Consider the following 22,790-nt stretch of genomic DNA (forward strand, 5'->3'; position numbering starts at 1 on the left):
CTGGTAGACACAGCATAGAGAACTGGTAGATTTGCTTTGGTTGATGTACTTCCTGACTCTGGGTAAAAATACGCATTGAAGTAAAAATTGGAAGACCATGCTCATTTGAGACAGCAGAAGAATCCCTCCGGAAGGCCCTCGCTCCACAAATTTCCCATAAAGGTTATGCCTGAGAACTCTGGTTTTTCTAACAACTGTAATGTTACTTCAAAGATGTACTCGGAACAGCTGAAAGAGCCTACATACTTAAGATTTTATGTCTCGATTAGTGATGCGTGAAGGTAGAAAGGTTCAGGTTTCAATGTGCATGACTTCTTTTCGAAATTTCTGTTGATACGGTGGGCTGAAAGATTTTCAAAGTGGATGAAAAATGTCTGGAAATCCTGTAGATGCTGCACAAGGCTCCTTAGAAATGGAAGAAAGTTACAAATGTGATATCCAGAGAGATTTGCAACCTTTCAGAGTTAACCTTTTGCAGAGCTCTGCTATAAAACTATGCCTGCTGAGCATAGTGCATGCTGTAATTTGCCACTGCTTTACTCAGCTGATAGCCATTGTCTGTATGCCACACAATCTAAGGCTCTCAAATTGCAGAATTGGGGGAAGAGAGCTATGTGTATTATTCTATTTCCTCTATTACTAGCTTCATTACAAGCCATGCATGAAAAATGAAGATTTTTGAAGATCCCCTTACCAACTATTCACATTAAGAAAAAGTATTTCTAAAGATTGGATGAAGCTCTCACATTTTCTACCACCATTCAAGACCAAGGAGCAACTATATACACTGCTCAAAAAAATTAAGGGAACCCTTAAACAACACAAGATAACTCCAAGTAAATCAAACTTCTGTGAAATCAAACTGTCCACTTAGGAAGCAACACTGATTGACAATCCATTACACATGCTGTTGTGCACATTCAACTTTGTACAGAACAAAGTATTCAATGATACTATTTCATTCATTCAGATCTAGGATGTGTTATTTCAGTGTTCCCTTTATTTCTTTTAGCAGTATACCTTACAAATTTGCAATGGCTTATATTCTGAGTTAGCCTCAAACAGTTTTGGAAAATTGAGTTTGGTGGCAGTCCTATGTGGACTGCAACAAAAATTAAGAGTCATTCATCAGAGTGACCAAAGCAGTTTCTGTGCTGTAGCCAGGTCTAGATAATCTGTTTCATCCAATGGCCATAGGAGATGGAGCACTATCATTTTCTCTACAACCTTTCCCACAAAGAGTAGGTTGGAGACTCATGCCCTTATAACCTTGTGGTTTGGCTATTGAAATACTCTCTACATGGGCCTACCCATGTAGAAACTACATTCGGAAACTACAAATTCTGCACAATTTGTAGTTTCCGAACGCTCTTCAGAGGTAGGCCCATGTAGAGAGTATTTCAGTAGCCAAACCACAAGGTTATAAGGGCATGAGTGATTGTGAGTAGAGAATCCCTGTCCAGATAGGACCGCAACTGGTGCACCAGGTGAACCTAGGCAAACACCCCTCTAGCCACAGCCAAAAGATGATGGTCCAATGTCAGCTGTGGATCGAGGAGGATGCCCAAGTTGTGGACCCTCTCTGAGGGGGTCAAACATTCCCCTCCCCAGGGTAATGGACTGACAGATCGAGGTGTCCTTGGGAGGCAGAACTCACAACCACTCCGTCTTGTCAGGATTGAGTTTGAGCCTGTTAGCATCCATACAGACCCTAACAGCCTCCAGACACCAGCCCATCCCTTCCACTGCTTTATGAATGGACAAGGGGTGGAGATGTATAACTGAGTATCATCAGCATACTTATGACAACTCATCCCATGCCCTCAGATGATCTACTTGATCTCACTTGTGATGAAAAACAATTACAGCCTGGGAAATGTATTTGTTATGGTGTTGGAATGGCACATTAAATAGTCAGGTCCATAGGTCCACAGAAGCTCACTAGGGGGTTTTGGGCCAGTTACTCTCCCAGCCTAATCTACATTATAGGATTCCTTCTATGGGGATTTATAAAAGAGAAGGAAGTGTCAAGCCTGCCATCCTGTAGAAAAGGCAGGATATAATAATAATGATAATGATAATAATAATAATAATAATAATGATAGTGATAGTGATAATGATAATGATAATGATAATAAATAATTTATTAGATTTGTATGCCACCCCTCTCCGAAGACTCATGCTCATATAAATGTAATAAATAAAAATTGAGTCTAACCAGCATTTCTTCATAATTTCCAAGTTTACAATTTTCTAATAAAGGCTGCATGTTTGAACTGAAGTGCATCAAATGTAGCCTATACAAGCTTTAAAAACCTCCCAGCTTTTGAATTCTTATTGGGGTGCTCCATTGGGCTGGATGCAATCATGACATATCCTGCACTATTTATTTTTCCCTTGATATTACTAGCATCATGACAGCGTTGAAAAGGATTCCCACCATGTTTCAGAGTATAAGTCCTACAGTAATAGATTTATGTTTTACTCCACTGGAAAAGAGACCTTCACACCTACTTAACAGCACTCTTTGTCATAACAATAATCATGACAAATTCATTTCAATGCCTCTGTGTGTATGTGGTGGTATTAAGGAGTTGGAAAAAGTTGAGTCATTGCTGATATAAATGTATACCCCTCACAAATCCCATATGTTTAGAGGAAGAATACGGGCCTCCTGGTTTATTTTCAGGCTAATTGTATGTGATTGAGTGGTGGTGACAGCAGTGTTTATGACTAATTATGGCAACTGTGTTTACAAAGCCAATTAAAGTTCTTGGGTCTCCCCAAAGCTTCTTGCTCTGCAGAAATGCCAGGAAATCTATGTTTTAAAAATGATCGCATCTTCTGGTGCCTCAGATAGGAAACAAACCCATTTGATCAAAAGAAATGTCTGGATGACTATTTCATTGCCAAAGTAATAAGCTTTAACATATGACTATTGTTTGAAATGCTATAGTTAATATGACTTTGCATTTCATTTAATTCTTTTTAAAAAACAATCAATAGTAATCTATTTTACAATATACCCTCCAGAGGTGGGTTCCTCCCAGTTGGGACCAGATCACCCGAACCTTTAGTGACCCATTGGTCACATGACAATGGTGTCACAGATCCAGTTCAGTTGGAATTTTTGGTGAATGTTTTACTATTTTGAAGGTTTTCCTTGTTCTGCTGCTTGTAAAGGGGCCCTCTTGCCCACCTCTGAGTTTAAACTGATCTTTATTCCTTCTCCTGAAGCACAGTTGATCAACTGCTCAGGTTGTGTTTCAGGATGATTCCAGATACTGAGCATGCGTGGAAACCAAATTGCACAAGGGAACACACATGCACAAAATGTCACAATGTGAACCAGTAGTGGAGGTAAGTGGAACCCACCCAGATACCCCCCTATTTTACCAAATATTGCCCAAACTATTTTGAGGGATTGCCTTAAAGCACAGGGAGTATCTAAATATATAAAAGCAAAAAAGCATTCACACATTGATCAGGAACTCTTCAGAACCATAAGCCTAAAAACTTGAAATGTGCCACGTATATTCCTCTTGCCTTCTAGAAGCTCACTAAGAAAGGATTTTTCAAAATGACCATTGGAGCATGATTATTTGTTATATTATTATTAACAAGCTCTGATGCCCCCTCCCCACCTGAAAAGAAATCTGATCCAAATGCAAAACACAAGCAGAGGAGTTTTAGTTTCACTTTTGCTTTCACAGCAGCAAGCAACTTCACTGTAGAACAGTTGAGCTAAGCCATGTACTTCCTGTCTCCTTTCTCACACAGCAAATACTGTTTGAGTTTCCAAATGTCCCTCAACTCTCTCACCCACTAACAGGATGCTAGCCAGATGAATATCAATGGATGCTGGTAGGCAGAGACAGATTTTTCCCCTTATATTTCTCCTCAATTCAAACAAATCTGTTTCTTCTACTGTAACACCAGTTAAAGGGAACAGAGGCAAAAAAAAAACCACAGGAAAAGATTTACAGAGGAAAACACAAGTAGGAAAACACAAGTAAGCCTATTTCTCCCATGGCCAGTTCTATGTGGCATGCTCCAGAGTCAGTTCACCTGATAGCCTGGTCATTCTCCAGCCAGAGAGCAAAATCAGGAATGTTCTTTACAGGGAGGTCCATCCGAAGGACAAATTGAAAGTCTATGCTATGCAAATAATGTCTTCATCTGTAACAGAAATGTAGCTTATGATCTCAAACGAAATAATACAGTTCCTTTTTTAACTACTCATTAATTTTCAAGCTACTGTATGTGTGAATTTATCAAGCCCCATCACATTGTTTCATAGTGAAGCACATGTATTTAGCTACGAGACCGCCTTCTGCCGCACGAATCCCAGCAACCGGTTAGGTCCCACAGAATGGGCCTTCTCCGGGTCCCGTCAACAAAACAATGTCGTTTGGCGGGCCCCAGGGGAAGAGCCTTCTCTGTGGTGGCCCCGGCCCTCTGGAACCAACTCCCCCAGGAGATTAGAATTGCCCCCACCCTCCTCGCCTTTCGTAAGCTCCTTAAAACCCACCTCTGCTGTCAAGCATGGGGGAACTGAGATACTTTTTCCCCCTAGGCCTTTACAATTTATGCATGGTATGTTTGTTTGTATGTATGTTTGGTTTTACAAATAAGGGTTTTTAACTGTTTTAGTATTGGATTTACATGCTGTTTTGTACTACTGTTGTTAGCCGCCCCGAGTCTACAGAGAGGGGCGGCATACAAATCCAATTAATAATAATAATAATAATAATAATAATAATAATAATAATAATAATAATAGTAGTAGTAGTAGTAGTAGTAGTAGTAGTACAAAAAAAAAAACCCTTCCTTTACATCTGGTATGCTGTATTTATCCAGATCAAAATGAACAAATGAGAAGAAAAAAAACACTGCACAAATATGAAACTTAATTTTTTTTTCTGTTCTTCCCTCTTCCCTTTCCTTCCCTTCTCTTTCCTTTCTAGCTTTCATGTGCCTCCCAATCTAAAAGGTCATAGGCTAAAAAAGGTATATACGTGATGATCCAGAAAGAAACAAAGTCCACTGGAGACAAAGCAAAACTACATATGTTCATAAAGAAGCACTTGTATGACAGCTCAAAGACATATTTTTTCCCATAACCTATGCTTGGGGTTTCTATCCCCCCCCTTTTTTTAAAAAAAACCCCAAGATAATCAGAAATGTATGTCCCTACAGGGACTTGGTTAGTCGGTGTCTATTGATAAGGAGAATAGGGTGTTATTGTGTTTTTACACATAGATCTTTTGTTCCCAACTTTGTCTCTCTTTACTTTCACGGTCTTCGCTGTGCTTCTTGTGCCTCCCCCCCCCCTCCCTTTAGTTCCAGTGCCTTTTTCTTCGTGTTTTACTGCTAATTGCTAGGCAAGGCAGGCCTGGTGACCCACAGGGAACAGATGGCATTCTGAAAATCTACCAGCAAGGCCCACCTTCAGGCTGCACACAGAAGCAATAAATGCTTCCTTACAATCAACAAAAATTGTGCGCGGGAACACAAATCACGTTTTGTGACTGAGCTACTAATTAGATTTATTCATACATTGCTTCATATAAAATGAAAATTAACTTCCTAAAATTCATGCTTGGCAAACAATGTACATTCTGGCACAGGTGAAGCTGGAATAGTTATGACCATAGGACAGATAAGAAATAATGCTCTAAGACTACTCAGGGAATTAATGGTTAATCAAGATGCCGAGTTTTAGAATTTAAATGTAATCCTCTAAGAATCTAGGGTAGTTGTAGTTATTATTTTCAGTCAGCCTTACAATATTTTAGAATAACAGAATACAGCTTTGGAAGATCGGAGGTCTTCTAGTCCAAGCCCCTGCTCAAGCAGACCCTATACCTGTGATGGCGAAGCCCACACCCCTCCCCCCCCATGCAGGCACACCCCTCCCCCCACACTGCCCCCTGCATATCTGCACAGTACTTTCTAAGAGCCGGGGTGGTGCAGCAGGTAGAGTGATGTACTGCAGGCCACTGAAACTGACTGTAGATCTGTAGGTCAGCGGTTCAAATCTCATCACCGGCTCAAGGCTGACTCAGCCTTCCATCCTTCCCAGGTGGGTAAAATGAGGACCTGGATTGTGGGGGCAATATGCTGGCTGTTTAAAAAAAAATGTTATTGCTAACATGTTGTAAGCCGCCCTGAGTCTAAGGAGAAGGGCGGCATACGGAGAGGGGCGACATACAAATCTAATTAATTAATAAATAAATAAGTAAGTAAGTAGGTAAGTAAGTAAGTAAATAAATAAAGAAATAAATGAATGAATGAATGAATAAACGAACGAATGAACGAACAAACGAACGAACGAATGAATGAATGAATAAGTAAATAAATCCTGCTAGGCAAAAAAAATGTCCAAACGGACAAAACGGAAGTTCAAGAAAATGAACTTCCAGTTTTCCATTGTGCTGTTGTTTGCACTCCACAGGGTTCAGAAAAGCTTCCTGAAGCTCCGGAGTACAAAAAACAGCACAAAAGGGCAACCTGGAAGTTCAGAAAATGCACTTATGGTTTGCCCATTGTGCTGGTTTTTGAACTCTGGGGCTTCAGGAAGCTTCCCTGAACTCTCCAGAGTGCAAAAAACACCACAATGGCAAACTGGACATGCGTATTTCCGAACTTCCATTTTGTCCGTTGGCTGATTTTTTTGCCTCTAGACTTCAGGGAAGCTTCCCTGAAGCGTCCGGAGGGTGAAACGGCCTTTCCAAGGCAAAAATCAGCTGGCCAGTGTGAGCATGTGTGCTGGAGCTGAAACATGGCAAAGTCCCATGTGCTTTCTGATATGGCTCCGCTTGTCACCTGTGGCATGTGAGCCATAGGTTCAGCATCACAGCCCTATACCATTTCAGATAAATGGTTATCCAGTCTCTTCTTATAAACATCCAACGATGAAGTATCCCCAATTTCTGAAGGCAAACTGTTCCATTGGTTGATTGTTCTCACTGTTAGGAAATTTTGCCTAGGTTCTAGGTTGCTTCTCTCCTGTTTTAGTTTCTATCCATTGCTTCTTGCCTTGCCTTCTGGTGCTCTGGAAAATAGGTTGGCCCCTTTCTTTTTTGTGGCAGCTTCTCAAATATTGGGACACTGTTATCATGTCATCCTGGTTCTTCTTTTCACTAGACTACCCATACCCAATTTCTGCAATTGTTCTTAATATGTATCTTCATAGTCTTCAGCCCCCTAATCATTTTGTTGCTCTTTTCTGCACTTTTTCCAGAGTCTCAACATCAAAACTGTATGCTATATTTTACACGTGGTCTTTAAATTTCCTCACCATCTATGTATAGTCATGCATTCATTCACATACAGTTTGAAAATGAAGAACCACTTTAATGGCAGGTTAACAGCAAAGTCTGAAATGCTTCTTTAGAATCATTTTTGAAGCATACAAGATCCTAGTCTATAACTAGAGGTTTGGGTGTTTTTAACTCAGTGGCAAAGTTGAAACAATGCATGCCAAATCCAAGCTTGTTGAAAAATCAAATTGTGTCATGTTATCAATATGGGCTTTCTCTTTTGTAATGGTTAAGTGTGTATGGACAACTTTGAGAATTAGACATGTCTAATACTGAGAAAAGAAAAAGATCTGAAACCAAGCCAAGGAAATTAAGTTTAGAAGGGCATGTGGATTTAATGAAGGGTGAGATTAAGGTGAGAATGTCTCTACCCTTGTCAATCTTTCGGAAAACTCACAAAACATGGTTAGGTCAATAGGGATCTCAAGGAACTGGAGAATTGTTGTGATGGCTACATTTTGTAATGTTGAAGATGTTCTCTTTTCATCTTTCTTAATAATATAGATTTTTTTAAAGGTTATAAAATGTTTTAATGTATTTTTGTATGTTTTTTTATGCACACTGCTCAGAGTCACGTTTTCAATTGAGCAGCTACGAGGAGGAGAGGGAGAGGGGAAAGCCATGGATATTGAAACGGATGTCCAAGTGCTGCCTCTATGTTGGTTGGATTCCCTTGAGTACCATTTGTTGGGGGTCAAGGGAAAGGGAGGGTTTTGCCTTCTCTTTCTGCTCAAGATCCCCATGTACAATTGATGGGCCACTATGTGACACAGAATGATGGACTTGATGGGCTTTGGCCCGATTCAGCAATGGCTCTTTTTAAGTTCTTATGTTCTTATTCAGATCAGTGCATTTTCAAAGCAGACCATATCAAACATATGAAAGATAAATGCAAGCCTATTTGCAGTACGCATGGAGGGACAATTGATAAATGCTATCTGTCAAAACAAATTTCTAATACCAAAGTGATACAGTAAACTCTTATCTGTTGCTTCCATCTGATGGATTGCAGCTTGCTCAGGACTCTCCGCTTGAACATTTGAATGTCTGGTTTTTAGAGGGTTGGGAAATGCTCCATGCATTTCAAAAGATACATACACAATCTGATTAAAGGATTGATGTATGGAAAATTGTTTCATGAAATAATTTAATTTTTACCCCATTTCATCTGCAGCCTTCAAGTGGTTAATAAATGAGACAATCTTTTAAAAAATGGATAATACTTAAGGATGTCAGGGTGGCCTTTCTAGACATCCTGAAACTAAATGACTCTGGGAACTGATAAAACGATTCATGGTTATTGCAAAGGATAATTGACATTGGTGTACAGTTCATGGCTCAAATATGATACCCACATAATTTGCTGCTTCAATCCAGCATGAAATGTTTATTTAGTATACGTATACAATCCAACAGATTGTCAAATTCTTTCTTTCTGATGTCACCCAGGCTACCTGATTTGTTGCTTGTTTATCTTGATGTAATAAATGATTTTTTAGAAAAATTGAAAAATAAGGTTTATATTTTAAAAGGTAATCTATTCTGTTTGAATCAATTCTGAGAGACTGCTGTCCAAAGAACAGAGATAAAACAATTACCATTAAAGAGCAACCCTTAATTAATATCTGTAATCAGCGCTATTTTAAATTGTTATTATAATTGTTTAGCATTATAATATTTAGTGATGCTATAATGGTTATAGTAATAGCAAGGCCATAAATATTTCCTATTTATTAGTAATAGTAATAAAATGAAAATTACACATAAAATGAATGTGTAATTGAAATCTGTAATGCAGTATCTAAGCAAAAGAAAATAAATTAAACCAAACTGGTAAATAATGTCAATTGAATTATTTTAGCTTTAGCAATAACTCTAGCAATAGCACATAGATATATACCACTTCAGAATGCTTTAACTCTTTAACTGGTTTACAGGGTCATCATATTGCACCCAATAATCTGGGTCCTCAACCTCGGAAGGATGGAAAGCTGAGTCAACCTTGAGCTGGTTAGGATTGAACTCCTGGCAGTGGGTAGGGTCAACCTGTAATAATGCCTTCTAACCCCTGCACCATCATGTCTTTTATCAATCAATGCTCTTTATTAATCAATGCATTCTACATAGGAACACATGAGCCTCAAATTTATTTTAGCATTACGGAACAAAACAATCTATTGACTCTGATGTTAGAGCTTCAGTTTTCTCAGAACACCCAGCAAGCTGGATGTCAGGGAGCTGAGTTTTCACTGCAACTCTTGATCATTATTATTTTCCCTGAATGTGTCCTTCTCATGGTATGCAAGCTATGGGATCGAATATATATAGACCAGTTTGAAAACTCATGCAACTACTCTATGCATTAAATTTGGGTCCTTGAATACAATGATTCTCCTACCTGCCCTGCTCAGCCTCTGTCCTTCAAATAGTGAGGCAATCTGGTGACATGAAATCTAGACATCATATCTAGCAAGGAAATGAGTTTAGATAGTGGATGTTCTGGGGCTGAATCAAAATTTGACCTACCGGCTCTGTGGGCGTAGCTTGTTGGCCGTGGCTTGGTGATCATATCACTGGGTGGGTACGTGTGGCCAAGTCAACATCACCTCTTTGCCCTAATGACCTACAAAAAGAAGATATACCAAGTAATATACAAAAACAATAAAAGAAGTGCAAAAATATGTACATAACAGCAATAAGACTCATTGCTCTTATGTAGATATTTGTGTACTTCTTTTATTGTTTTGCGTGTAATAATTGGTATATCTTCTTTTTGAATTCCACCTCCAGGTTGTTTTCCCCAACCTGGTGCTTTCCAATTTGTTATTAAATTACATATCCGAGCACCCTCGTAACTTCGGGGTTAACAGGAGTTTCTGTGTGCCTATTAAAGTAGACAAGAGTTGTCTACTTTGTTAAGAGGTGAGTGATGAACGGGTAAGCGGGCAGCCATGGGCAGGGTCAACCAGGGGTGATTTTTACCAGCTCTACGCTGATCCTACGCAGCTTCTGCTCAGGAAATCTCACACTACTCACAAGAGCCTACAAAACTTTTGCCAGACCCATCCTAGACTACTGCTCATCTGTCTGGAACCCATACCACATCTCAGACATCAACACCCTTGAAAAGGTCCAAAGATATTTCACCAGAAGAGCCCTTCACTCCTCCACTCGAAACAGAATACCCTACGAAAATAGACTAACAATCCTGGGCCTAGAAAGCCTAGAACTACGGCGCCTAAAACACGATATGAGTATTGCCCACAAGATCATATGCTGCAACATCCTACCGGTCAATGACTACTTCAGCTTCAACCGCAACAACACAAGAGCATGCAACAGATTCAAACTTAATACGAACCGCTCCAAACTTGACTGTAAAAAATATGATTTCAACAATCGAGTTATCGAAGCGTGGAACTCATTACCGGACGCAATTGTGTCAACTCCTAACCCCCAACATTTCTCCCTTAGACTCTCCACGATTGACCTCTCCAGGTTCCTAAGAGGCCAGTAAGGGGCGTACATAAGTGCACTGGTGTGCCTTTTGTCCCCTGTCCAATCGTCTTTCCTTTCCTTCACCTATCATATATATTCTCTTCCTTTCATATATCCTCTTCTCTAAGTTCACTTTTACCCTTATATATATTACCACATGTCTATTTTCTTCCTATGTATTTGTGTATTGGATGAATGAATGAATGAATGAATGAATGAATGAATAAATAAACAAACAAACAAACAAATAAATAAATAAATAAATACAAACCAATTCAAATTGTAAACTTCTGTATGCCTCTTAAGAGACAAATTGAAGACATGATCCATTCTAAAGTACAACTTTATACTTGGGGGAAAAACTTTATTTAATTTAAAGAAGCTTGGGACCTTTTGGGTGAGGGCTGTCATAACTTTGAATGGTTGCTAAGGGACCAGATGTAAAGTGAGGATTACCTGTGGCATAATGAAGTGGTGACTTGAGACTTCCCCAGAAGGAAATTGTAAGGAAATTAAAAGATGAAATGCAACTTTCTAAAAATTTACTTCTAGCATGTAAGCTGAGCTATTCCACTAAGCTCATGACTCCCTTTTCTACCTACATCTTTTACTAATGTAGATACATATGGTCTACGAGACAGCAACATTTTAGAAAATGTAATTCTAATACTTTAAAAGATTTTAAATCTGAAATTAACTTTTTTTTTTAACATTGGCACATATATTTTACAAGCATTTAAATTTATCTACTAAAATTTATCATTAAATACAAAACATTAATATTTTGCTTTAATTTTCATTTGCATTTCATGAGAGAGGTTAAGAAAACTGAAATGGACTAAAACTTTCATTTCTGCTAAGTATAAGAACTGACTCCTGTGGTCATATGCCAAACTATTATCCTGTATTGATAACTATTGATACTGAAGTTGGATTTAGTTTCTCTGACAAATATTTGTGAATTTCTGGCACCTCTGGGGTCATTATATATTTTTATGACACATTATTTCCGTATTTTTTCTGTTGTTTTGAATTTCGAGGGTTTCAAAATGGAAATGTTTTTTTTTCATGGATAAGAGGAAAGCTAACAATGTCCAATCTATCCATAGTGATGATAAAAGTAAAGCTACATTAACAAAGTATGATTAATATCACTTAGATTTTAGTAAATGATATGTTTATAGCCCTACCCTATTCTCAGTGAAATCATTACTTTTGCCAAAGGGAGGAATTGTGATATTAGAAAGGTTAGAAGTCTATCCTAACTATGATTGTACTAATAGAGGAAATCTTCAACCATTTTTCTATGACTTGATTCATCACCATCAGATGTAACAAATCTCTCTTACAAATCTCAGGTATCCAAGAATGAAGGGTTACTTTAGTTTATTTTCCTTTCTTCTAGGAACCCACCTCCCAACTAACTGATCAGAGGGCTGAGAAATCCTTAAAGAAAAAGATCTTAAGCTGTAGAGGGAATATGGCTTAAAATGCCCCCTCTCCCTTTCCTTAACAGGAATCTTAGTTACTTTGAGAATTTAATGGAATACATGTTAGAATGTATTTTGTACTGTGACAACTACAGAATTATTCAGCCAGTGTATGGCAGCGTTTAGTTTGCATGATTATAATCTATGTTTCCTTTTAGTTCTGTTTAAACCTTTGAAACCGTTAAGTAGCAAAGTTTTTTTTTCAATTAGAATTTTAAAGATTGTTTTTTAATGTATTATTTATTTATTTATTTATTTATTTATTTATTTATTTATTTATTTATTTATTTATTTATTATTTATTTATTTATTTATTTATTTATTTATTTATTTATTTATTTATTTATTTATTTATTTATTTATTTATTTATTTATTTATTTATTTATTTATTTATTTATTAGATTTGTATGCCGCCCCTCTCCGAAGACTCGGGGCGGATTGTTACTATTGTTTCTTGTTTTTCTGTACATGCTGTAAGCTGCCCCAAGTCCTTGGAGAGGGGCGGCATACAAATCCAATTAAATCTAAAAAAATTTAAAAAATCATCTAAAAAAATCTAAAAAATCTAAAAAATCTAAAAAATCTAAAAAAATCTAAAAAAATCTAAAAAATCTAAAAAATCTAAAAAATCTAAAAAATCTAAAAAATCTAAAAAATCTAAAAAATCTAAAAAATCTAAAAAATCTAAAAAATCTAAAAAATCTAAAAAATCTAAAAAATCTAAAAAATCTAAAAAATCTAAATCTAAATCTAAATCTAAATCTAAATCTAAATCTAAATCTAAATCTAAATCTAAATCTAAATCTAAATCTAAATCTAAATCTAAATCTAAATCTAAATCTAAATCTAAATCTAAATCTAAATCTAAATCTAAATCTAAATCTAAATCTAAATCTAAATCTAAATCTAAATCTAAATCTAAATCTAAATCTAAATCTAAATCTAAATCTAAATCTAAATCTAAATCTAAATCTAAATCTAAATCTAAATCTAAATCTAAATCTAAATCTAAATCTAAATCTAAATCTAAATCTAAATCTAAATCTAAATCTAAATCTAAATCTAAATCTAAATCTAAATCTAAATCTAAATCTAAATCTAAATCTAAATCTAAATCTAAATCTAAATCAAAATCTAAATCTAAATCTAAATCTACTTCTAAATCTAAATCTAAATCTAAATCTACTTCTAAATCTAAATCTAAATCTACTTCTAAATCTAAATCTACTTCTAAATCTAAATCTAAATCTAAATCTAAATCTAAATCTACTAAATCTAAATCTAAATCTAAATCTTGGACAGAGATGAATCCTAGACCTGGAGAAGGCATTTGACTGTGTGCCACACCAACTAATCTGGTATGCCCTCCGGGATCATGGAGTACCTGAACCACTCATTGAGTAGGTCAAAATGCTATATAAGAACACCATCAGCCAAATTCAATGCCTAGGTGGTCTCTCCAACAGATTCCTAGTGACAGTTGGGGTGCATTAAGGCCAGGGATGAGTTCCTCTTACTTTGATAACAGTGCGCTGCGCATGCATCACCATGTTTCCCATGTGTGCACACTTGCTATGTGCACACACGTGCATTCATCCTCTCAAATGATTTTGCTTCTTGCACATGCGCGGGAGCAATATCTCATAAGGGGATGCTTTCATGTACATACTTTTGGCAATTTTTTGCTTCCTACACCTGTGTGGAAGCAAAAAAATCTCACATGTGCAAGTGTCCCCTCGTGAGATTTTGCTTCCATGCATTCGCAGGAACCAAAAAAAGGGGCAAAAATTTGAGGAAAAAAGATAGCATGTGTAACATCCCGGCAAAATCGGTACTGGAGCCGTCGCACACAAATTAAGCAATTGGCAGGCCACTACCAGAGCAGTAGAGTGGACCATACCGGTGGGAACCCAACACTGATTAAGTCTCTGCACTGTCACCACTTCTTGTTTATATTGGTCATGGATGCCATCATATATGACCTGCAGTAGAACGCACCCTGGAGTATGCTCTATGCTGATGATGTTATGCTTGCTTCCACCACTAGAGGCAAACTACAGCAGCAAGTTCAAACACGGAATGTTCACCTCAACCATTTCACACTCTGCCTCAACATCAAGAAAACTGAGTACTTAGAGGCTGTTACCACCCCCTGGAATGCTTCAAATCAATGCAGAAAACCTAAAGAAGGTGAATACCTTTCAGTATCTGGGATCCCATCTCCAAGCAACATCAATTGTGACATCAATTGCAAGGTACAAACAAAGGTGAATGTAGCCTGGGTGCATTGGCAAAAACTCACTGGTGTGTTATATGACAGATGAATGCCAACCCATCTTAAATCTAAGATTTGCAAGACAACCATCTGCACTATTGCACTGTATGGCACTGAATGTTGGACAGCAACAAGAGGGACCAAAAGCTATCTCCATGCCATGGAAATGTGAATGCTCTGTTGGATATCTTCCTTCTTGACTACATCACATGTGATACTATTTGACAGCATTTTGGTGTGGCACTAATTTAAAGAGAAGCTGAGAAAAGGACAGCTCCACTGGTATGGGCATATCTTGAGAGCAGCACCTTCCAGCATTGCCAAGACTGTCTACCAACTAAAAGTCAATGGTTGGCAACCTTGTGGCAACCTTGTGGGCATCCAAAACAGAGATGGCAAGACACTATCAACAAAGATATGCAAACCGCAGGCCTCTGCCCTGGAGACACAGCTGATTGTGCAAAGAAGAGGAGGAAGAAGAGGTAGAGGAGGAGAAACAGAAGAAGAAGAAGAAGAAGAAGAAGAAGAAGAAGAAGAAGAAGAAGAAGAAGAAGAAGAAGAAGAAGAAGAAGAAGAAGAAATGAATACCAGAGAAAGAAAAGAAACATATTTAAATCAAAGACAATTTATGTTTAATCGCAAAGTTTTACTAGGCAAGTTGGGGCGGGAAGAGGAACCTTATTCAGTATTATCTGCAGCAGGTGAAAACGGGAATGTGCAAAATCATTAATATTCAACATCTGTACAACCCGAAGTTGTTTAACTTTGTCTGGAACACAGCCAAGCAAAAATATTTTAAAAGAAGAAAGGAAATGGATAAAATGAAGCCTTATAGCCAGCATTATGTTAAAATGCATGACATAACTTAATGTCAACAGACAGATTCTGTTGTGCCTGATAAAAAGACATGCAATGCAAGTGCTATGCTGTGAATGTAAATGAAGTGTGAACTGACGAATTACACCATTCTGATTAGACATCAAAAATAACATCCTTTATCTGGGTTGCTAATGCTAAGAATATGGCTTGTGCAACAGGAAGGGTTGGAGAAAAATAGAGGAAATACAGTAGAAATACGGTATCATTAAAATTCATGTACAGCATGGCTTATGTATACAACACTAGGCATTGTATTAGAGAAATGATTAGTCAAATGCTGATAAGAAATGTTATGAAACGTAATTTGACAATGTCCACATATTCAAAATATTTCCCTTTTTTAAATTCACCGTTTTGCTTTTAATCTTGGGTTTCCTTTTCCTTCACAGCAGCTGGAAAGGGGGGGAAATAGCTATCAATCCCAGAACATAATAGACTTAAGAGGCTCAGGGCTTGATCCACAAAATTCTGCATTTGCCAATGTGATGAGTTGTAAGGAGAGCTGTTGTGAAACTACAGCTCCCCTTTTGCTGTACATTCAAAATCAAGCGCAGGTGTTACATGCTGCTATTGATGTGATATGGGGTTTTCACTCTGGAAGAAAATTTGCAACAGCTGCTGCATTGTGGAAACAGTTCCATGTCTCTAGAGGCCCAAATGTCGAAGGAGATTTCTGAGAGTCTGCAGTTCATGGTTTAATATATGCATTTAATGAAGAAGCTTCACATGTAAACAGGGATAAAATTATTTAAACAAAAAATGCATTAAAACAAATTAAATTATAAAAAACTTATGCCTTAAAAAAGGTGGAGGGGGCATAATCAATTTGACAAATTCAGTCAGGGTAAAAAGATAATATTATCCTCATTCTAGCCATTGTCTATCCACTGTAAGCTGAAGACAATTTCTGCATATTTCCAGATAATATGGTCATGAGCTTTCTTTTGCCAGTTGGGCCCACAATATTTGCTGATGTCATTGCTCCCTCTTGTTTTAGGTCTCTTTCGTGAATGCTTTTTTATTGGATGGGTTCCCTTCTATGACTGCCTTGGCTCACCTGCCATCAGGTCTTCTTGCTATGTGCCCATTTCCTATTTCAACTCTTTTAGTCTCTTGATGATACAGTATACTTTTGTTTGTTCTCTGATCCATGGGCAGGTCTTTCTAGATAATATAAAAAAATGAAAACAAAACTTGTAAAAGGTAGAACAAAACTTGTAAAAGGTAGAACAAAAGACAGCTCCAGAGCATCAATCACTGCTAAGAATGACCCTGCTGATTTTATGGAATCCGTGAAGCCTTGGATCATTCAACAAACCATGGGACAAGGGCAGTAATGGGCAGCCAAAACTTTTACTGCCACACTATGGGTGTGACTTAATAATCATGTGACTGAGTAGGAGTGGCTTGCCGTCCATGTGGCCAGGTGAGAGTGGCTTGAACAATCATCATCGTTCAAGTGAACTGTTAAGTCCTTGACTTACAACCTTACCAATGGGGTGACAATTTGCTTCGCGTTTCTCACACTCTCCTTCCTGGGTTGCCCCCCCCCCCCCACCTCAGGCTGGGTAGCTAGGTGAACGGGTGCTGCCAAAAGTATGAATGCTGCCAGTGCTGCTTCCACCCACACTTTTTGCTTGCACCACAGGTGGGAGGTGTCCACATGAGGCTGGAGGAGAGCCGGGCAGAAGAGAGGAAAGCTCGTCCGAGGCCAGGAAGGAGGAAAGAGGAAAAAAGCAAGGAACGCAGACACAGCAGCAGCAGGGGGGAAAAGGAGAGCTGAGCCGAAACCAGTAATCCAGGAAGTGACAGCCGCCGATCAGCTGGAGCTGCACACGCATATTAATTTTCACCAGTGGAACTGCATTCCACCCTGTCCTGCCTGCTGCACACCCTGGAAAAGGGGATCCATAAACTCACTGAGATCTTGACTTGATTGGGATAAGACTGATGTGTCAGGGGCTGAGTCATTGTTGTCTCGTGACAGGAATTCTTAATTGTTGCATTGTTCTTATTATTTCTTTCTTGATTTAAGAGGTATTCCAGATTCCTGTGGGTGTTGAGATGACTTTGAAATTGTTTATAATTACATGCATGTTGCAAGGTACAATCACAAGAATAGGATTGTTGATCTCATTGATCATGCAAGTTTCTAAGGAGAAAGGCCATTTTATGACCCAAAAAGCACAACTTTGAGATTGGTCAAACAGTACCTAATTTGCCAGTTTCATGCCTTTTTCTCTGCCACTTTTCCTCAAACCTATATCAGATTTCTAGAAAAGGCATAGCAGTTCACTTGCAAGGAGACACACAAACCATTGCTACTAGGAGTTGTAGTAGTTCACCACCTCCTTCTCCTTCTTTGCAATGTACAAAAGTTTGTAATTTCAGGCTGGAATGATCAGCTAATTGTTATCCAAACTGCCAGCAGCTATATTCCTTCTGAAATAAGCAAATTACATCTGCTATATACAGACAATACTACTGTTAAAGTCTCTTGTTTTGGGATGTATCTGCATGGATGAGCACGCTTATGTGTATATATGGAAAAGTTTGAATTTAATAAGGCTGAGATAAAACTGTTGTATAAAAATCAGATATGAAGTAACAGAGTTGGAGACAAATGTAATAACATTTTATTGTATCTTGCCTATGCTACAAGCAAGAGGTAGGTAGGTAGATAGTATAAGAAAAATGTCTAACAGAAATATAAGACTGAATCAGTATTTATAAGAGCTAGATTATCAGCCTACAGTACTTATTATAAACTATATATTCCTATATGATGATGATGATGATGATGATGATGATAATAATAATAATAATAATAATAATAATTTATTAGATTTGTATGCCATCCGTCTCCTAAGACTCGAAGACTATCTATCATATTTGTATATTTATATATACACACACAATAGAAGATAGAATAATAGAGTAATATCATCCAGGTTTTGTGGTGTTTTGTTTTCTGTGGAAAATGAATTCAAATGGCTCTTTGAGTATCTAAAATTGCTCACTCCTGACCTAAACTAACAACAACAATATGATTTAATATGCCTCCTGCATTCATTTTTATTACCTACATGATATTAACCATTCAATTGTTAAAGTATCCAAGAATTCTAAATCCTTTCCTTGCATACTCCTTGTAGCAGAGGTAGCAGATCATATTGTTGTTGTTGTTGCTGTTGTTTAATTCAAGTTCTACGCCACCCAATCCCAATGGGACTCAGGGCAGCTGAGGATACATATGAATAAAATCCACTTATATCTATCAGTGTAGCTCATATAAGGCATTAAGAAAGAGAAAGAGAGAGAGAAAAGAAAGAAAGAAAGACAGAAAGAAAGAAAGAAGGAAAGAAGAGAAAGAAAGAAAAAGAGATTAAAAAGAGAAAGAAAGAAAGAAGAGAAAGAAAGAAAAAGAGATTAAAAAGAGAAAGAGGAAGGAAGGAAGAAAAAAGACAGAGAAAGAGAAAAAGAAAAGGAAAGAAAAGGAAAGAAAGGAAGGAAGGGAGAGAGAAAAGAAAGAGAGAGGAAGAGAGAGAGAGAGGAAGAAGAAGAAGAAGGAAGCACCACAAACCCTGCCACTAGACATGGCTTCAGAGGACACTTTGAAACGGCACAGCAATTTAGGGTTGGAAGATATCTCGGAGGATCTAGTCCAACCCCATGCTGTAGCAGGAAACCTTATATTGTCTGGATTATTTTGGTGCCTCTAACAGAGAGGAAAATTGGCAGAAAGGAGAAGGAGTTTACTAGGACAAGGCTGACATTCAGAGAAAGGTAGAGATAGTCCTTGACGTATGACCACATGGCCACAATGTGCAAGTTAGGGAAGAACATCTGAAGGTATGTGTAATGTTCTAATGTACAGAAGTAATGGTTAAATGTGTGGCAGAAAGTGGACTCTGGGTGTGTTTTTCCAAATGCAGTAAGTGAGGTATAGTTTTAGAAGAGGTGTGTGTGTGTGTGTGTGTGTGTGTGTACATACACATACAGTATATGTAGTACATAATTATCTTTTTGTGTACCTGTGTGTAATATGAATGTACACATGTGGCATATATATAGCATTAAATAGTATATTTTGGAAGTTCAGTAGTAGTAAATAGACTGGGAAATTGTATTTCATTGATATCTTTGAGGTGATGAGAGGCCAGGCAACTCTTGATGTGACTGATGTCAAGTTGGCCATGCCCACCGAGTCACATGCCCACCCAATCACATGACCAGAACGCAACACCCACCCAGCTACATTACTGCCAAACCCCTCCCACCCAGTCACATGAACATCAAGCCATGCCCACAAAATAAGCCATGCCCACAGAGTGGTAGTAAAAAAAAATGGCAGGACAATCTGTTTCCCACCAGGCCAATTTATTTAAATATTTATTGATTTGTTTAAATAATTTATATGGTTATCCATCTTAGTACAGCGACTCTTGGCAGCATACAAAGACTAAAACCCAACAATTAAAACCATAAACCATAGTATCCTGGATAAAAGACACTTTCCAGTCTTAAAAACATATAACAAAAGGGCCAGCTAGCCTCCTGGACTGATTGCCTGAGGAAACAACCAAGTCTTCAGAGCCTTATAAACAACCAATAGGGTTCTGCAGATGTTCTCTACATAAAACAGAAACAGAGCGTGGTTAAAAAAGGGACTCAACATTTTAATTTTTATATGCTTAAAAAAAAATCTTTTAATGCTTTTTTGTGTGCTGCCCAGAGTCCCTCATTGAGGGTGATGGGCAATTCAGAAATTTGGATTAAAAAAAGAATTGAAAAATTCAAAGAAGTGCTTTGATATTTACTGAATTGAAGTGCCCCTTTGAACATTGGAAAAGCCCAAGTATTTACCCAAATCAGAACCAAATCCTGAGTGAATCTGATAAGTGTGCTGATTTAGAAAAAAATAATATCTAACCTAACCTCCAAATGTAACCTAGATGGAGATTTTTTAAAAAATTATAACCATTGCTTATAAAGGGGAGAGAGCATAACTCATAAATGTAGCTCATACTTTGCATGAAGAAAGTTTATTTTCTAGGGAAGGAACAGAGAGCCTAAATTCTCAAAATTTATCTACTCCCAATCTATATTTTTGTAGCCATCGCTTCCTTTGACCATTCTTGTCAAAAATAAAGCTCACACTACTTAAAGCAAAGCTAAAATATGTAAAATGAACCTAAGAATGTGCAAAGAATAGACTTTAAAATCAGATGAATCTTCCTAAACATCTTCACATCTGAAAGGAAACTTGATTTCTTCATGTAAGCAGTGATGGGCTACCAACATTTTTACTACCACACTGTGGGCGTGGCTTATGCATTTTGTTTCAACATCTTTCAGTGCAAATTGAGTGCTCTGGGGTGGAGCTCCAAATTTTGTTACCGTTCCTGTAGGAGCCCATCACTGCATGTAAGTCACAGAGTCTTTTTCCCTTGTGTTATAGACCTGTGCCCATCATGAGGCACACATCTTCTATTTGCTGTGTAGCCACCTAAATCAAAACATTGTCATACCCCATCATCTTCAATTACAAGAATCAGAGGGGAAGAGTTCAACCCAAGAATCCAAGCAGCCATTGCCATTTGATCTTACTGGAGAATTCTGCAATTTCTGCAATTCTAGCATTCCTTCCTGTGCCTCCCATGTTGCTCTACCAGGAAGTAGTTTATTCTCCAACCGCAAGATTTGCATTTCCTCTTTCTACTTCCTTCTTGAAAATTCAGACAAAAATTGCTACGTTTTCTTGCACCTTGTAAAGAGGAGAAGTGGAGGGGGTGGAGTGCAACCCGCATCTATTATTTTCAATACTCCACACATAAGGAAATCCTTTAACAATAGAACAAAGTCCAAACCAAACAGACAAGAATTGTTTTGAAGGATAGCTCATTTCCTACTGTTGCCTTTGGGCTGTTGATTATTTAACCACTCATTTCATTTTATAAATGGAAACTGAATCATGATTTGCCAGGTTGGAAAGTTATTGAAAATCAGAGTCCATCCGAGTTACTGACAGGGCCATTTCCTGCCTGGACAGGAAGCCTACTCTCAAATGGTACTTTCGGGAGCTCAGAGTGATAAAAAACCTGTTTTACTCCCCCATTGGAAAACTATCCGCATGATGTTTTCAAATTTTACTTGGGGAAAAAAAAAGGAATGTCAGGATGTCGCTTTCCAAACATGGTATTAAAGCAGGAAAAAGGAAAGGTGTAAATACATTTTTTGCTTGTCTAGACAGCATGAAGCTGACTCTAAACACTAATGCAATCTGGATTCTGCAGATCCATTGTGTGCCATATCTTTTACACTACAAGCCACTATCATTACAATGTTATTTGCATGTGTTTATTTTCACTGAATAACCCAAAAGGAGCGAGATAAGAAGCAACCTTCTTTCCAGACCTCCAACTACAAAATGCCACTATTTCAGAAACCGATTATTCCTCTCTCGTACAAATCCTTCCAATTCACCTAATTATCTTGATGAACAATTGCCAGATAAAAACAAACATTTGGGTGGAAAGGAGGGGGAAAAAGACCCCACACTTGCCCTCCTAACCTTTGACCTTTTGAGCCCTCTTCACTAGTATGAGGCAGAGCTGAGCTTTCAAATACATCTTGGGAGCAGAGAGATGCTATCAAAGCTGAAGTGATAGTGATAGAATTTGAGAGCAAAATAGTTGTCTTGAAGGCACCTCTTAGTAATTACATAGAGGATCTGGTTATAACAAATGATTAGAGGCAGTAATCTAAAACAACTGTTCTTAGTATATGTTTGATTATACAGTAGATCTTTGAGCCACCTCATGGCTATATAAATGTAACATCTGTTGGAGACTGATCCCTTGTCATTATAAAAGTATTAATTGAATTGTTGCTTCTCCCAGGATTACATACCAATGGCCTCTTGAATTTTCTCCTCTTCCTTAGAAATCATGGAACTTTCTCCAAAAGTTTATTTGGAGTGGAACTAACCATAAGTATTGAATCTTTTCCTAATCCTTACTCATAAAGGGTTGGGGTGTTTTTTGCCTACCATGGAAAGATTGACCATTCTGTTGTAATATTGTATGGAAATGGCAGCTATGAAATGGATCCCCCTTTCTCACACAGAGCCCAAAGTCAACTGAGAAAGTTTGACTCAAGCCTAGATGGTCAATGACAATTCCATTTAGATGCCTCTATGGGGAAAATAATGGGTTTTGATTTGTTTGATTTTTTTGCCAAGGAAGCCCTGATCCCCACTAGAAGATTCATAAAAAACACATATAACACATAATTATGTGTAACAAGTATTTAGCTAAAAA

This window comes from Erythrolamprus reginae, chromosome 1, assembly GCF_031021105.1.
Source record: "Erythrolamprus reginae isolate rEryReg1 chromosome 1, rEryReg1.hap1, whole genome shotgun sequence".
NCBI lineage: Eukaryota > Metazoa > Chordata > Lepidosauria > Squamata > Dipsadidae > Erythrolamprus > Erythrolamprus reginae.